This window comes from Sinohyriopsis cumingii, chromosome 14, assembly GCF_028554795.1.
Source record: "Sinohyriopsis cumingii isolate HCF-2022 chromosome 14, ASM2855479v2, whole genome shotgun sequence".
Taxonomy (NCBI): Eukaryota; Metazoa; Mollusca; class Bivalvia; order Unionida; family Unionidae; genus Sinohyriopsis; species Sinohyriopsis cumingii.
In genome coordinates this window covers 53,669,709-53,684,677 of record NC_142974.1, presented here as the reverse complement: position 1 = coordinate 53,684,677, position 14,969 = coordinate 53,669,709, and the positions used below count along the sequence as shown (strand labels likewise).

General features: G+C 35.5%; 1 long non-coding RNA gene across 1 annotated transcript in view; it reads left to right on the top strand.

Moving 5' to 3' along the window:
• Nucleotides 1-14,969, top strand: part of LOC149783819 (uncharacterized) — a 233,072-nt gene that overhangs the window by 127,584 nt on the left and 90,519 nt on the right. The gene's annotated exons all lie outside the window — the stretch shown is intronic.

The following is a 14,969-nucleotide window of genomic DNA, read 5'->3' as shown; positions in this document are numbered from 1 at the left end:
TTTTGTTTTAAGGTACACATTTCCATCTTTTATATAATGTAATTATTTTTATGGTTCTAAAAGATGCATAGTAAATCGAATTTTCTAGGTTACAGGTTCAAGAAGGTCATGGAGTTGGTCTTCACTTTGCCATTTAGAAATCACATATTTATGTGCATTTAGAGTCTAAATGTTGGATATTTTTGTACACGTTATGAATATCACCTTTCTTAATTAATGTACGATTCTTCTTTCTGGATACAAAATGGATTTTTGACTCAAAATAGCACGTGATCAAATGTTTACAGAAATGACGTATCGTTGCGCAGAATTACCCGACGCGCAGAATAGACCGACATGGCGGATATATTGAACTCTTCCAAACAAATTGGACAACAAGGCCGACCTTCAGTATCTATTTTAACAGCCGCCATCTTTAACCCATTAAATAAGCCTGGACAACTTCTAAATGTTCGCCTGCATGCAACTATTTGGGCAACAAACTTATAAAGGACACCACGCTTGAAGAACGTTTGTTGTCGTTAGCCTACTTTTCAGTTGGTAGTTATCGGGCATCGACGTGTTCGATTGGCCAGTGCCGATTGCTCCAGAGATTCACTTTGTGATCCAAGTTTCATTCCAGTCAAGTCTGCGTTGTTCTAAATTTCCGTTATCGAGGACGCAATAGGTTTCTACAGAGCCCCTTAAGTGACATGGATGCACATCTTTTTATTTCGTTTCATCGAAATATATTTCGAAACACTATTTCGTTATTTCGAAGTGCTATTTCGTTTAAACGAAGTGCTATTTCGTTTAAACGAAATACCATTTTTTTATTTCGAAATACTATTTCGTTATTTCGTTGGTCTCATTATGCTAATGTTTTAATGCGACTCCTCTCTCTCTCTCTAGAGAGAGAGATTACCAAAAGAACTCTTCAGCCGACGGCTGCTCCACAGCCGCGAGAAATACCGGCAAGTGTATAAAATGTACACCAATGTATGCAAAAAAAAAAAAAAAAACATTATCTGCCGATCTTTGCAGGTTTTAATGAAAAGGCGATATCAGCCCCAAAACTACCGGTCAATATCATCACGGGTGAGGGGCTGATTTATTGGCCTAATTGTACCCATCTCTCAAGATAAAAAAATCGTCAGTGTACACAAAACGATTTTAGTTTTATTGATAAAACAAGGTCTCCAGTCCGATTCCTTTGCATGATCAGTGGAAAGTGGTGTTCGGTGGGTGTGGGTGGAAACTATCAGTTTCAATGCTGAATGAATGCTCTAGAAGGAAACTAGCAATAACTTCCTTGAAACAGATTGATCTTATTTGCTTCATGGACATCCCTCTTCACTCAGACATGGGCTCTATAATGTCTGCACCAATGTATCAGACATTATAACTTGTCCGCTTAAATAAATGTATACAACTTTTCATTATTAATGTTAGCAGTTAATATTAGATCGCAACATTTCAAGGAACACCGTTTTATAAATTTTCATAAGTTTTTCTTTTAACTTGTTTTCCTTTTTTATTTTAGTCTGGCTGATTCCAAAAGTGAAAAATTGTATTTAAAAAAATACGATTGTGTTCAATGTAGAACGCCGATTAGTCAGAGACGCATACGCAGATAGACATCAATATGTCAGGATAATTTATGTGGAAATAAAATAATATTTATTGCTGATGAACTCGTTTTAATGCATATTAATGTAATCTCCAAGGAATGAAACAGTTTTCCTGTACTATTTTCAGAGCAACGGATGAGGTAAATCTGTTAATTTTCTTCATAATGGGATCGTGCGTATCATTCAGTGTTTAGCTGAGTGAAAACATTTCGTGATCCATTGGTCTTTTCTCTCTCTCTCTCTCTCTCTCTCTCACACACACACACACACACACACACACACACTATGCAGCGATCATAATCATAATCACTTTGGCAAAGATTGTTAGACATTCTCTGTCGCTTGTAGTTCAGTTATCTGGACCTTGATGCATGTATGTTCGTGTAATGTCAGGTGTCTATTCACATTTATCGCTTACGTTAACATCCAGCAAAATCAACTGGCGTGTCATGCTGGCTATTAAATGCGTGTGTTTGTGGGTGGGATACGTATTAAATAGGTGAAGCAGGCGAGACATAGTTCAACAGAAATTCGCTGTTGGTTCGTTCCTAGCATAAAATTGTCAAAAGTTTGCATCCAATTACAAGCGTGATAGAAGAGAATATGAATGTTTCTTATGGATTGATTTCATGCTTCGTGCAATATTTCGCTAGCTATTTTTTCGGTTCATTTTATTAAAGTGTCAGTTTTATTCTTGTTGGATTGGGATTCTGAATATTCTGACTGTTTTTATTGTCAAATGGGCAAGCCAGTATAGACGTTTGGATGGTGTACATAGGTAACTTTGTATGTAGGACTCAGGGTGGCCGAGTGGTCTAATGTACATGCCTTTACCGATTAATGACATCTCAACTCTGTCCGCGTGGGTTTGAGTCGCAGACTGGCCTTATATATTAGCACTTTATTGCTTAAACAAACAATCTTCTCACCTATTATGCAATACAAAAAGGGCACGGAGATTGAGTCTTATATATTGCGTCTTTCAAAAAAGTGCCTTATATCCAAATGGCCCATATTAACTCAAAATGAATTAAAGAAGAATAAGTATGCTGCACTTAAATTCCCGATTTTGGATTCCACTTTTTGGAAGCTATATTTGTGGACGTATTTTTGAATTTATTTTCAGTTCCTTTACTTCACTTTTCCCTTGCAATGTGTTCTTTTGGTGGGTTAGTTTTTGTTTATTTCCGGCGTATCTTCATTCAACATTTGTTTCCGGTCAGTATGCATATTTTGCCTCAAGTGCAGTCTTTGAGAGCCCCACCACCCACTTACCCGAAATTCCTTCCAAGTCCTACTGAATTTTGCGAGGAATTCGATAGTATATTAAGACAGGTAAAGAGTTAATTATAACTGACCTTGAACTATCTAAAGGAAAGTTTGTTCGCAGTAGTATCGTCGAAGAAATCTCTGGTGAGCTACAATAAACATTTAATTTTGAAAAATGTTGTGCGAATCACTACTACTTGGCTTCCATATCTTCCACAAGTATGGTCAAACTCCACATGTCCATTTTTTTAATTAAAAAACGGTTACTTCTTTTTAGGCATTATGGGATTGCAAACTACAAGAAACTAAAAGCAACATTTACTTCCTAAATTGAAGCGCTTTACAACACACAGCTACACACCTCCTACAATGAAGATTTGACAATGGAGGTGCTCCAATAAGCATCGTCAGTTTTACGATTTGCAAGAGCACAATAGATGTATTAGACTGACTTCAGTAAGTCGTGAAAATTATCAAAGTAATTAGGCCACGTGTTTGACAGACACCATCACCGTGTCAAGGTTAGTCGCTTATTTTATTTTGAATTCATTAGGCACATAAATCAAAGAAAATATTCAATTCATAGAAAGCTATTCCAAATATTGTGTGAGAGATGATTTTGTTTAAAATTCTTTTAGATCAGAAATATATTCAACACTGCCATATTGTGGAGTTCAAGAAATACGAAATAGTCAGCCAAGTAAATGATATCAAATGCAAAACGCTACTACTATTTCGTAGACAAATATTAAAAGCATACATTTCCTATCCTGTCTATGGATTGCGGTACTAAAGTTAGAAAATGTGAGTGGTCACATTAGGAAAATCCCTGTTTCTATAAATAGATTACCCACACGAAATGCATGGCGCCATATTTGTTCTTGGAAATGTGTTTATTCAGTTGGAAATAGGAATTTAGTTCATTTATATATCGGCTTCAGTGCTTGAGTTTATCGTCTATGAACGTCTGAGGTAATGTTTTATTAGCAAAATGAAATTATACGCGATGTTATTAACTCTTCAGTCCCTTATCTGAGACTTATGTACCACGTTTCTTCGTCGCCGCAAAGGGGCCCGGTAGTCATACCACAAGAGTCAGACGTTTTATTAATAAAGTACGATGAAATCTCTTACAACACGAAATCACCTTGTTGGTGCCATTACCTCTGATAACACGAAGTTACCTTATCGGTACCAGTACCATAGATTATAAGACTGATATATCTGGGTTATTTTCGATGCATAATACGTGCATGATTTACAGGTAAAACAACTATTTGTCATTGTGTTCTCCGGATCATGTATTTTAGGCATATAATTTCACATGATCACATTTTCACATGATTTCACTATGTTATATTTCTAACTTAGATGAGTAATTGTAATTAGAAATACATATATATATGTATCAATAATGTCATACTTCTTGGTTTCTGAATTAAATTTTTGGAGTAGGTTTCATGGGATGTACACCACAGGGACTCGTTGCTTACACCTGTCGTACATGGTAATGTTGTTGTTGTGGGGTTTAACGCCATTTTTCAGCACACGATACACGATAGGCTATACTTAGTGATCAGTATTAATGGTGGAGGAAAAACCCAGGAAAGAACCACCGACCCACGGGAAGCTACTGGCAAGGTTTCTCACATACCCACATTGGCCGAATCCTAGACTCGAACCCATGCAGGTCATACATGTACTATATATATATATATATATATATATATATATATATATATATATATATATATATAACGATACGTGGTGTGCACAAAGCCCAAAGCACAACTGGGATGCCTTCATTGGAATTACATAAAATAAAGTTTTGGTAATGTTTTGCATTTTGTTCAAGACTTCGTTACCCCCACCCCATCAAATTCATATAGATGGGAAAGTATCGCTAACTTTGCTAAAGGCTTATTGCAGATGATAAAAAGGCACAATATACATTAGGGAAACATAAAACCAGTCTAAACGCACCCTTCATATTAAGCACATATAGCACACACACACATGCACACACAGTTATGTATATTTAATTTAATTATTTGTCTCTTAGTTGTAAAAAATATTACATGCTGTTCTAATGTACCATTGTTTGTTGGAATTGACCTTGTCCAAAACTGAGTTCCTTTTTTGCTTGACCTGGTTGAGTTTTTTAATTTTATTTTGTGTAAACAACTAATACACAGCTAAATTATTCTCTGTGTGTGTGGGCTTAATACCAGGATCATTATTAATAGAAGAAGTAAATATGTTTATTTGGTCTAAGTTCTGGATTTTCCAGACTGATCCAGGTTTTGGTTTTGATTTTGTAAACATCAGAATCATTCTAGAAGGCTATTTTTCAGTAGGTATTGCTTAGCAAATGTTAATTGTGACTTGAGGTCAAGTAGAGAACTATATAATCGTGTAATTGTGAGGACTTGGTCATTCATGCTTTAACAATTTTCTAGCATTTTCAATTTGTGTCCAGTTGTAATGAATCTTTTTCTTCCAATTATTGATTCAAGTGATCATTTTCTCTGGAAATAAAAAAGTACTCTGATAAAATTCTTGGAGAGAGGTATTTACTCATATTTTTTACTGAATTCAAACCTGGAATTATATTACTGTGATTCAATTAAAGACTGTTGACACATCAACACTCTGCATGCTAAAACAGACACATCATTAAGTTTTTTGGATTTATTCAGGACTTGTGCTGAGTTTTATTCAGGACTTTAAATTATTAGGACTTGTGTCTGTAATTCTTGGATTATTTTGGGAATTAATTCGCAATACAGTAAGCTCATTTTTCTCATTTTCACTTTGTATTCTAGGGAAATAAATTATTTGTTAAATTTACAAAGCTTTTTGTGGGGCCCCGAGTGGCCGAGTGGTCTGAAGCGCTCTCTATTACAGATCACTGCCATCTCACCTCTGTCTGCATGGGTTCGAGTCTCAGATTTGGCAAATGTGGGTATGTGAGAAAGCCTGCCAGTAGCTTCTCGTGGGTCGGTGGTTCTTTCTGGGGTTTTCCCTGGTTCTTCCTCCACCATTAATACTGGCTGCCATGTATAGCCTATCATGTGCTGAAAAATGGCGTTAAACCCTACAACAACAACAACAAAGCTTTTTGTATTTCACTCTTTTCTGTTACTTACTTTAAGAGCATAGACTCCTAGCACACACACATATATATTTTATGTATGCTGTATCAACGATATACCACGAGATGTATGCATTTTTCATGAAAAGGAAGCTAGCCTTGCCAAATTTCCTTTCATTGAAACATTTACACCATTCGTATATCATTGATACAGCATACATGCTATATATATATATATATATATATATATATATATATATATATATATATGTGTGTGTGTGTGTGTGTGTGTGTGTGTGTTCTATTTATATCACATACAAATACACGTATTTGCTCTTTGAATGGAGTTAAGGTTGACTATAGGCAACTGTGTATTAACCTAGTGAATGAATGCCCCACAATGCCAAGTGTGTCTACTGCAAAATGTAGTTGTGTGCCCTTGTGGCAAATTACAATCATATTTGCTTATTGATAGGTTGATTGCTTTCTTTTCTGAGTTTCTTTGTTTATTCACATTGATGAAATCAATATGACACACTTAGGATTTAAACTTGAAAGATGGTTTTCATTAAGAAAGTAAAGCACTATAAAAAAGCGTTGTTAGCTCCTTGAATACTGAATCCTGACCCATTCACATACTAGTGCATGGAAATTAGTGTGGAATAGAAGCTAAGCAAAATGATGAACCAGCAAGAGGTAATTAAAATATATTAATATATTTACAGTTATTCTAAGTCATTCTGCTTTAGTTAACATTACTAACGACCATAAATTCTCTCTCTCTCTCTCTCTCTCTCGTCAGTTTGACTTAACTGTTGCCATCATTCATAGATCCAGAGACATGATCATATGACAAGTGAAAATCTTCTGCGCACATGTTTTCATGTATTTTCACCCGCATCTTGGTAGAATGGTCCAGAGAGAGGGAGAAAGAGAGAGGTAATCTTTGGACCTCTGATTAGAATTTGGTCACAGTTGGAATATGGGCTGATATCATTATGATCTCAGATAGGTTTGAAAATGAGCATAATGTTTGCATATTAATGAGATTACATGTATTTAATTGATTGAGCTTGTTATTACTCTGGAGGCCATTTTTCTGATTTTATTTTGATCAAACTTGGGGCATAGATGTATTTATCATGAAGATGTTGAATATTTTGATAATGAGTTAGATGCACTCATATTACTGAGTTGATTTGGCCATATCTTTTATCAGATCCTGTGACCGCTCTGCTGGCCTATGTGGTTAGAGCATTCTCCTCAAATGCAGAAGGTCACGAGTTTGAATCCTGGCTGAGTCATGCTAAAGACTTACAACAGTGGTACTAGCAGCTGCCTCACTAGTCTCTCAGCATTAAGAGGTTAGTGTTAGGACTAGTTGGCCTGTTGTCAGGATAATGTGACTGGGTGGGACATGAATATATGCTACATGTCTGCGGCATGATGCCCCAATGCTGGACATCATTATAAACTGCCACACTGCAGATATCATAGTGATATGACTGGAAAATTGTTAAAGCTACATTAAAAAATCCAAATCACACACACACACACACACACATACACACACACTGATTTCGATGTTGATGAAACTTTTAAAATAGGATTGTATGATGAAAATCTAACATGAATTGTGTTAAATCATCAGGATCTGAGATGGGTACAGTTGTGAGCTTGATTAACACAGTTATGAACTGGATCAACACAATCATGAACTGGATCAACACGATTATGAACTGGGTCTACACAATTATGAAACTTTATCAACACAATTATGAACTTTTTCAACACAATTATCAGCTGGATCAACACAATTATTAGCTGCATCAACACAATTATTAAACTTTATCAACACAGTTATGAACTATATCAAAACACTTATGAACTAGATCAAAACAAATATGAGCTGGATCAGCACAATTATTTTCTGGATCAACACAATTATGAAAGTGGATCAACACAATTATTGTCTGGATCAACACAATTATGAAACTGGATCAACACTTATTGATCAGGTGATATTGGATCTGATTTGCTGAGAACTTTGGTGATCCAATTTTCAACTTAGGCTTATATTATCAAGACATCCAATGAACCTTTTTATGAGCTGTAAAGACAAGCGCCTCAGACCACTCGGACACTCCATAGATGCCTTGATTTTAATTGTTTTCCAGCTGGATTTTAATGAGTTATGACCCCTGTTGACTTTGAATATTTCACTTTAGTTGCATCATATTGGCAGACCATCCATGTCATACGGAGACATTTCTGGTCCATTACAGTGCTTCTACCATGATCTTATTTAGCCATGTCATATGGACACATTTCTAGTCCACTGTACAGTGTTGATACTGAGATCTTATTTAGCCATGTCATATGGACACATTTCTAGTCCAGTACAGTGTTGTTACTGAGATCTTATTTAGCCATGTCATATGGACACATTTCTAGTCCACTGTACAGCGTTGTTACTGAGATCTTATTTAGCCATGTCATATGGACACATTTCTAGTCCAGTACAGTGTTGTTACCAAGATCTTATTTAGCCATGTCATATGGACACATTTCTAGTCCACTGTACAGTGTTGTTACCAAGATCTTATTTAGCCATGTCATATGGACACAATCTAGTCCACTGTACAGTGTTGTTACCAAGATCTTATTTAGCCATGTCATATGGACACATTTCTAGTCCACTGTATAGTGTTGTTACCAAGATCTTATTTAGCCATGTCATATGGACAAATTTTTACTCCACTGTACAGTGTTGTTACCAAGATCTTATTTAGCCATGTCATATGGACACATATCTAGTCCACTGTACAGTGTTGTTACCAAGATCTTATTTAGCCATGTCATATGGACACATATCTAGTCCACTGTACAGTGTTGTTACCAAGATCTTATTTAGCCATGTAACAATATGAAAAATTTAAACAGTATATACCCCAAAATTCCAGTACTTACATATGATGTCAGTTTAGGATCAATGCTTTCTTGGTTTAGATTCCTAGTAGGAACAAATATTCCTTATAAAGTTTGATGAGGGTCTCTGTTATTGGCATAAAATCATAAATACAGCAACAATCACAGACCCTGATTTGATTTATTGACAGATCTGTATTGATATACATTTGAGTGCATATAAGAACTTGTAAAATGCAATAGAAAATATACTTTTAAGGCTTTTGCAACAGTTTAGTCCTAATATCAGTTGGTGGAGTAAGGAGGTGACTGCTTCAAGATTTGGCAATAAAAATGGCTGCCTTGGCAATGCTGGCATGTATTGAGATATGAAGCACAATGTAAATACATGTAGATGTATTACAGATGAGAATCAATTGGGTCTGGTTTGTTAGGCCCCACTGCAACAATAACAGGGGTATTTAATGTTACCCTTGTCTGATCCTTCCATCTGTCACACCTTGTTAGGTTTTAATGCACCAGTGTAACACTGTTAGGGATATGTAGTGTTACCCATGTCCATCCTTCTGTCTATCACACCAATTGATTAGGATTGTATGTCCCATCCTAACATTATTAAGGGTATGTAGTGTTACCCTTGTTTATCTGTCAATGAAACCTTAGGTTATATATGCCCTATGATGACAGTAATAAGATCATGACATGTTACTCTTGTTCATCCATCTATCACACCATGGTTAGGGTTCTATGATGACAGTAATAGGGTCAGGTAGTGTTACCCTTGTCTTTCAATCTATTTTACACATTGATTACATTTTTATGTCCCATGATGAATGTAATAGGAACATTTAGTGTTGCTCTTGTATCACTTCTTGGAAGGGTTTTGCATCTGGGTCATTTTTCAGGCACAGTGGCAAGACAATTAGCAAACATTTTCTCAAAAAAGGTTCTTGTATGGGAATAAAACTTATATAACACATTTGGCTGTGTATTTCAATGAGGTTTAGCTCACCTGAAAGTAATGAAGGATTTTGGACCAGTTTGCTTATGAAATTTATTATATGCAGGCAAGCTAATGGGGTGATCATGCATCTGACAGACTGAGCTTGTAATCATGCTTCTGACAGACAGAGCTTGTAATCTTGCATCTGGCAGCGGTGGCACTCTACAGTTTTGTATTTTGCATCGAGTTAGGATTTTAAAGAAAAAGAATTTCCCCCGCTTTCCTCACTGCTTATACTGGCTATTTGAAAAAGACCTTGTATCTCTTAGGTATAATTCAAAGAACCTTCAGTTCCTTTTATTTTGGTATATGATTGATGGGTGTGATATGGGTTACAGAGTATACAGCTTGGCCTTACTCCAGATGTGTACCTTTCAAAAAAGTGCTAGCTCTACTTGGTTATTTTCACTTCTCAACTTCAGAGGTAAATTGTATAAAAAAGAGCCAATAACTTTTTTTACATTTTACCTATTTGGTAATTCATTCATTGCGCTTTCAGAAGCTGGTATTGTCTAGTCTGGCAAAATTCATTTTCCCTATTTTAATAGCTACTATGGATAGTGTACTTTAGTCTAATTCAGGCTCATTTTTTAGCACAAGGGAGTATTAATTTTTGTTAGCAGTCTGTTTAAATCATGTACAATTTCCAAAAGTACAATATCCAAAGAAATATCATCAACATTACATTAATGTAGCATAGACGTATGCCACCATTCTCTCCATTGTGCACCTTACATATGTCACTCTCTCAAAAGTATCTAATAACTGGTGAGTGCCCCCAGACTGAACTTGTAATCTTGCATGTGACAGAATGAGTTTGTAATCTTGCATGTGACAGAATGAGCTTGTAATCTTGCATGTGACAGACTGAGCTTGTAATCTTGCATCAGACAGACTGAACTTGTAATCTTGCATGTGACAGACCGAGCTTTAAATCTTGCATTAGACAGAGTGAGCTTGTAATCTTGCATGTGACAGACTGAGCTTGAAATCTTGCATCTAACAGACTGAGCTTGTAATCTTGCATCAGACAGAGCTTGTAATCATGTATCTAACAGACTGAGCTTGTAATTATGTATCTGATAGACTGAGCTTGTAATCATGCATGTGACAGACTGAGCTTGTAATCATGTGTCTAACAGACTGAGCTTGTAATTATGTATCTGATAAACTGAGCTTGTAATCTTGCATGTGATAGACTGAGCTTGTAATTATGTATCTAACAGACTGAGCTTGTAAATATGCATCTGATAGACTGAGCTTGTAATCTTGCATGTGACAGGCTGAGATTGTAAAATATATTTATACCTGATTTCCCAACAGATATTGATCAAAAAGCCAGATCTCAGATGAGTTATAGATGGTATATGTGCATATTCATGAGAATCAAGGCTGATCCGATGCTTGGAGTTGAAATGGCAACCTTCTGATCATGATACCAGCAACTTAGGAACTGAGTTACGATAGTAATTTGGGAAGTGTGTGATCTCAGTGGTTTCCAATTCATGACTGCATGTTGCATAAGGACAATCCCATGAACCCCTACTGACTAGACAGGTTAACTCCCCATGTAATGCAAAGGAAGTGTATCTGATTTAAGGGTGGTTTTATGATTAGTTTCTGAGGCAGAAATCAAGGCATAGTCCCCATAGAAAGTTAAAGATCATGGGACATTGTTCAGTCGTTAAATGATTTGCCATTTCTATGCAGAGAAAGTGTTCCTTATTAGTGAGGAAGCTGCTAGTACCCTTTGTTCTATTAGTCTTTGGTATGACTCAGCTGTGGTTCGAATATGTGGCCTCTGCATCAGATGCAGATTCTGACCAGTTAGGCTACCAAAACAGTCTGTATGTGACTGTCCTGGCTTACATGATATATCTGAAAAATCTCATACTTGATTCATACACTCAACCTAATCTAAAAGTTTATATCCTCAAAAATGCAGAACTGGAGATGTATATGGAATATTTAGTTGATATCGATGAATTTGAAGCCACATGGTACATGTAGTATGGTGGTTTAGGGAACCTCAGTTTGTGAATTTTATTGGCTGGCCTGATGACTATTGGCAGTATTGTCAGGCAGATCTAGGTGTACTATTAACCTTATACATTTTAGTTCAAAGGGTCATACACCAGAAAACCTTATGGTGTGGCCTGTTGCCTGACATCTATGTGTCCATTAGCACTTGTTTCTTATTTCTACTACTACTCAAGTTCTTGGATGATTGCCATACAATTTTGAAAATACATTCTGCCCAAGGTGTATTGGTCCTCAAAATGGTGCTGCTCAGTCATCTAATATTGCTGCCACACCAGCCATTTTAAAACTCTGTTATCACTACCCCTCCTGAACGGATGGACACATTAACATGGCATTTTCACCTAAAACTTCCTATGATGCCTAGATGGTCTTAAACAAAACTAGTGCCAATCTTCCAGTATGGCTGCAAATGTGGCCATCTTGAAATCTTTCTTATTTTAATACCTCCTAAAGGAAGGTCATATTATATGGAGTTTTCACTGATAGACTTCCTATGATTTTTGCTTGGTCCTAAATGAAAATTGTGTCAATTTGATATCCAATATGGCCATTTCAGCATCCATCTTAAAAATATTGCTACTCCTTCTGGATAAAAAGTCATATGAAGACTTTGTTTTCACTGTATGACTTTATGATATTTAGTTGGTACTAAATGGAGCTCATCTAAAGTCTAGTATGTCACCATTGCAGCCCTTTAGAAAGTCTTGTCATTGACACATTTTGCCTGCTTACTGAAAAACTATATTGACATGGTGTTACACCAAAAGGCTTATTATGATATCTTATTGATCTTTTTGTTGTTGTTGATGTTGTTGTTTTACTGGCTTTAACTCTGTTTGTGAACATATGATAGGCTATATATGGTGGCTAGTACATTTGATGGAAAAATAACCCTAGCTAGACAATCCCATTAAGAACCACTGACCCATGGGAAGCTACTGGCAAGTTTTCTCACATACCCACATTATCTTAGCATAGGACTAGAACCCAGTTAGAGATGGGAAATGTCAGTGATCTGTAAAGGCAAGTACCTTATACCTTTATGCCATATTTAGTCCATATTGATCCTGAATGAAAATGGAGTGATCTGTAAAGGCAAGTACCTTATACCTCTAGGCCACATTGGATCCATATTGATCCTGAATGAACATGGAGTGATCTGTAAAGGCAAGTACTTTAGACCTCTAGGCCATATGGTGTCCATATCGATCCTGAATGAAGTGCTCAAATTGAAACTTTAAAAGTATCTAGTAAAATTCTGACTCACCCTGAACAGCCTGTAGGAATTTTATCTGATCAAGTTTCCTTCTAGAGCTATAATTTGCCTGTTTGCATGAAAATAGTAAATTGCTGCTGTGATGTTCATCCTGCTTTGAAAATATTTTGACTCTGAACACATATTGCCATTTATTGGATGATTAAAATGACCCTAACCTTAACCCTAACCTAAATAAGGTTGGGTGACTTATTCAGTCCTAAATAGGCCATTATATTTATAAAATCATTTTGAATCTGATGTTTGTTTTCTTTGATCTTTGACAATTTACAAACTGAGTGCACCATATTGGCACATTCTAACAATCATTTCCGGGAGTAAAACTATACAAGATAAAACATATGCAGAGAATTAGATTTCCAAAGATTTAAGACATGATTAGAAATAGCCACATTTTTTAAGTAAGAAAGAGATATTTTGTAAAAGAATGATAGGGTCTTAAAATTCTCGGTCCCAATGGAAAATGGATTTGTTGTCCCTTTTTTTGTTTTGAGCAGTTTGTGGTTATTTTCTGCAGCGGCAGCAAAACATTAGCTGATGTTCTTCGTTGCATCCTAGCCAAAGATGTTGATTATTCCGCAGTGATTCAAATCATTTTACTCATTTTGCATTATGAAATACCAGTTATTATTCTTTCAGATGGGTTCATTTGTGTTTATGTAGAAACATTGTCAAGTTTTCTTATAAAAAGATAAAATAGTCATTCTTCAATTTACCTATAAAAATAATACCGGTAATAATCTAAATTGTTTGTAATGATTTAGTTTTGCAAACGACATATTGAATTATGAACACTTATTTTGTCCATTTACTGAACATTTATCTTTTCACCTTAAATGCAACAACAGCTTCAAAGTCTTTGACAATCTGACTTTGGAGAACTATACTTAATTGATATTGTGTACCTGACTTTTATCATGATTGTCAATGAGGGATGTGGATAGAGTTTCTGTATACCTGACTTTGTCATGAGTGTAATTCATAAACAAGACATTTATTAGAATTTGGATTCGAGGTCCAACCTTGTTTAACATTAGTTTTACTGCATCATGAGTCAAGTGGTGATTGTGTATATAAGAGCTTGGTAAGCACATTTGTCATTAATGTTTTAATATCAGTCTGTAGAATCAATAGTTGTGTTCAGATATAATTTGAGAGGAATTGTTCATTTAAAATATTCATTGAAATTATGAAGTGTATAGAGACTTTGTATTTAACACATTATTTTGAAAGTATAGAAAATTCATTCAAGAACATTCTGGATTGCATCATTGTGGTGCATCATGACATTCATGTCTGTTGGAATTTCAGAATATTCTATACTTTTGGACCTGAAGGGACATTTAGGATTATTTGTAATTTAATTTTCAATAACGTAAGTGCCTCTTAAATTTTCATCTTGTAATTTAGAGCAAAAAAAAAAAATTCTCACTTTTCTAAACTGATTGGATTTGCTTCTTTCTGTTACTTAGTTTAAGACCTTGAGATCTAACAATATATTTAGTTCACACTCAAAGTTTATTGAATGCCCTGTGTCTGTTCCCCATATTATAGCTTCACATCTAAAACGAGATTCTGACTGGTGAATTTTCAGCCAATTCACAACAGAAACAAAATTAACATGAGAGATATTTGCTTCAAGATGTATCAATTACATGGCAAATATGCATATAATAATGCTAAAGAGTATTGCTATCTATATTTAATTTGCATTGTTTGTTAGTTATTTTTATATTTTTTTTATGT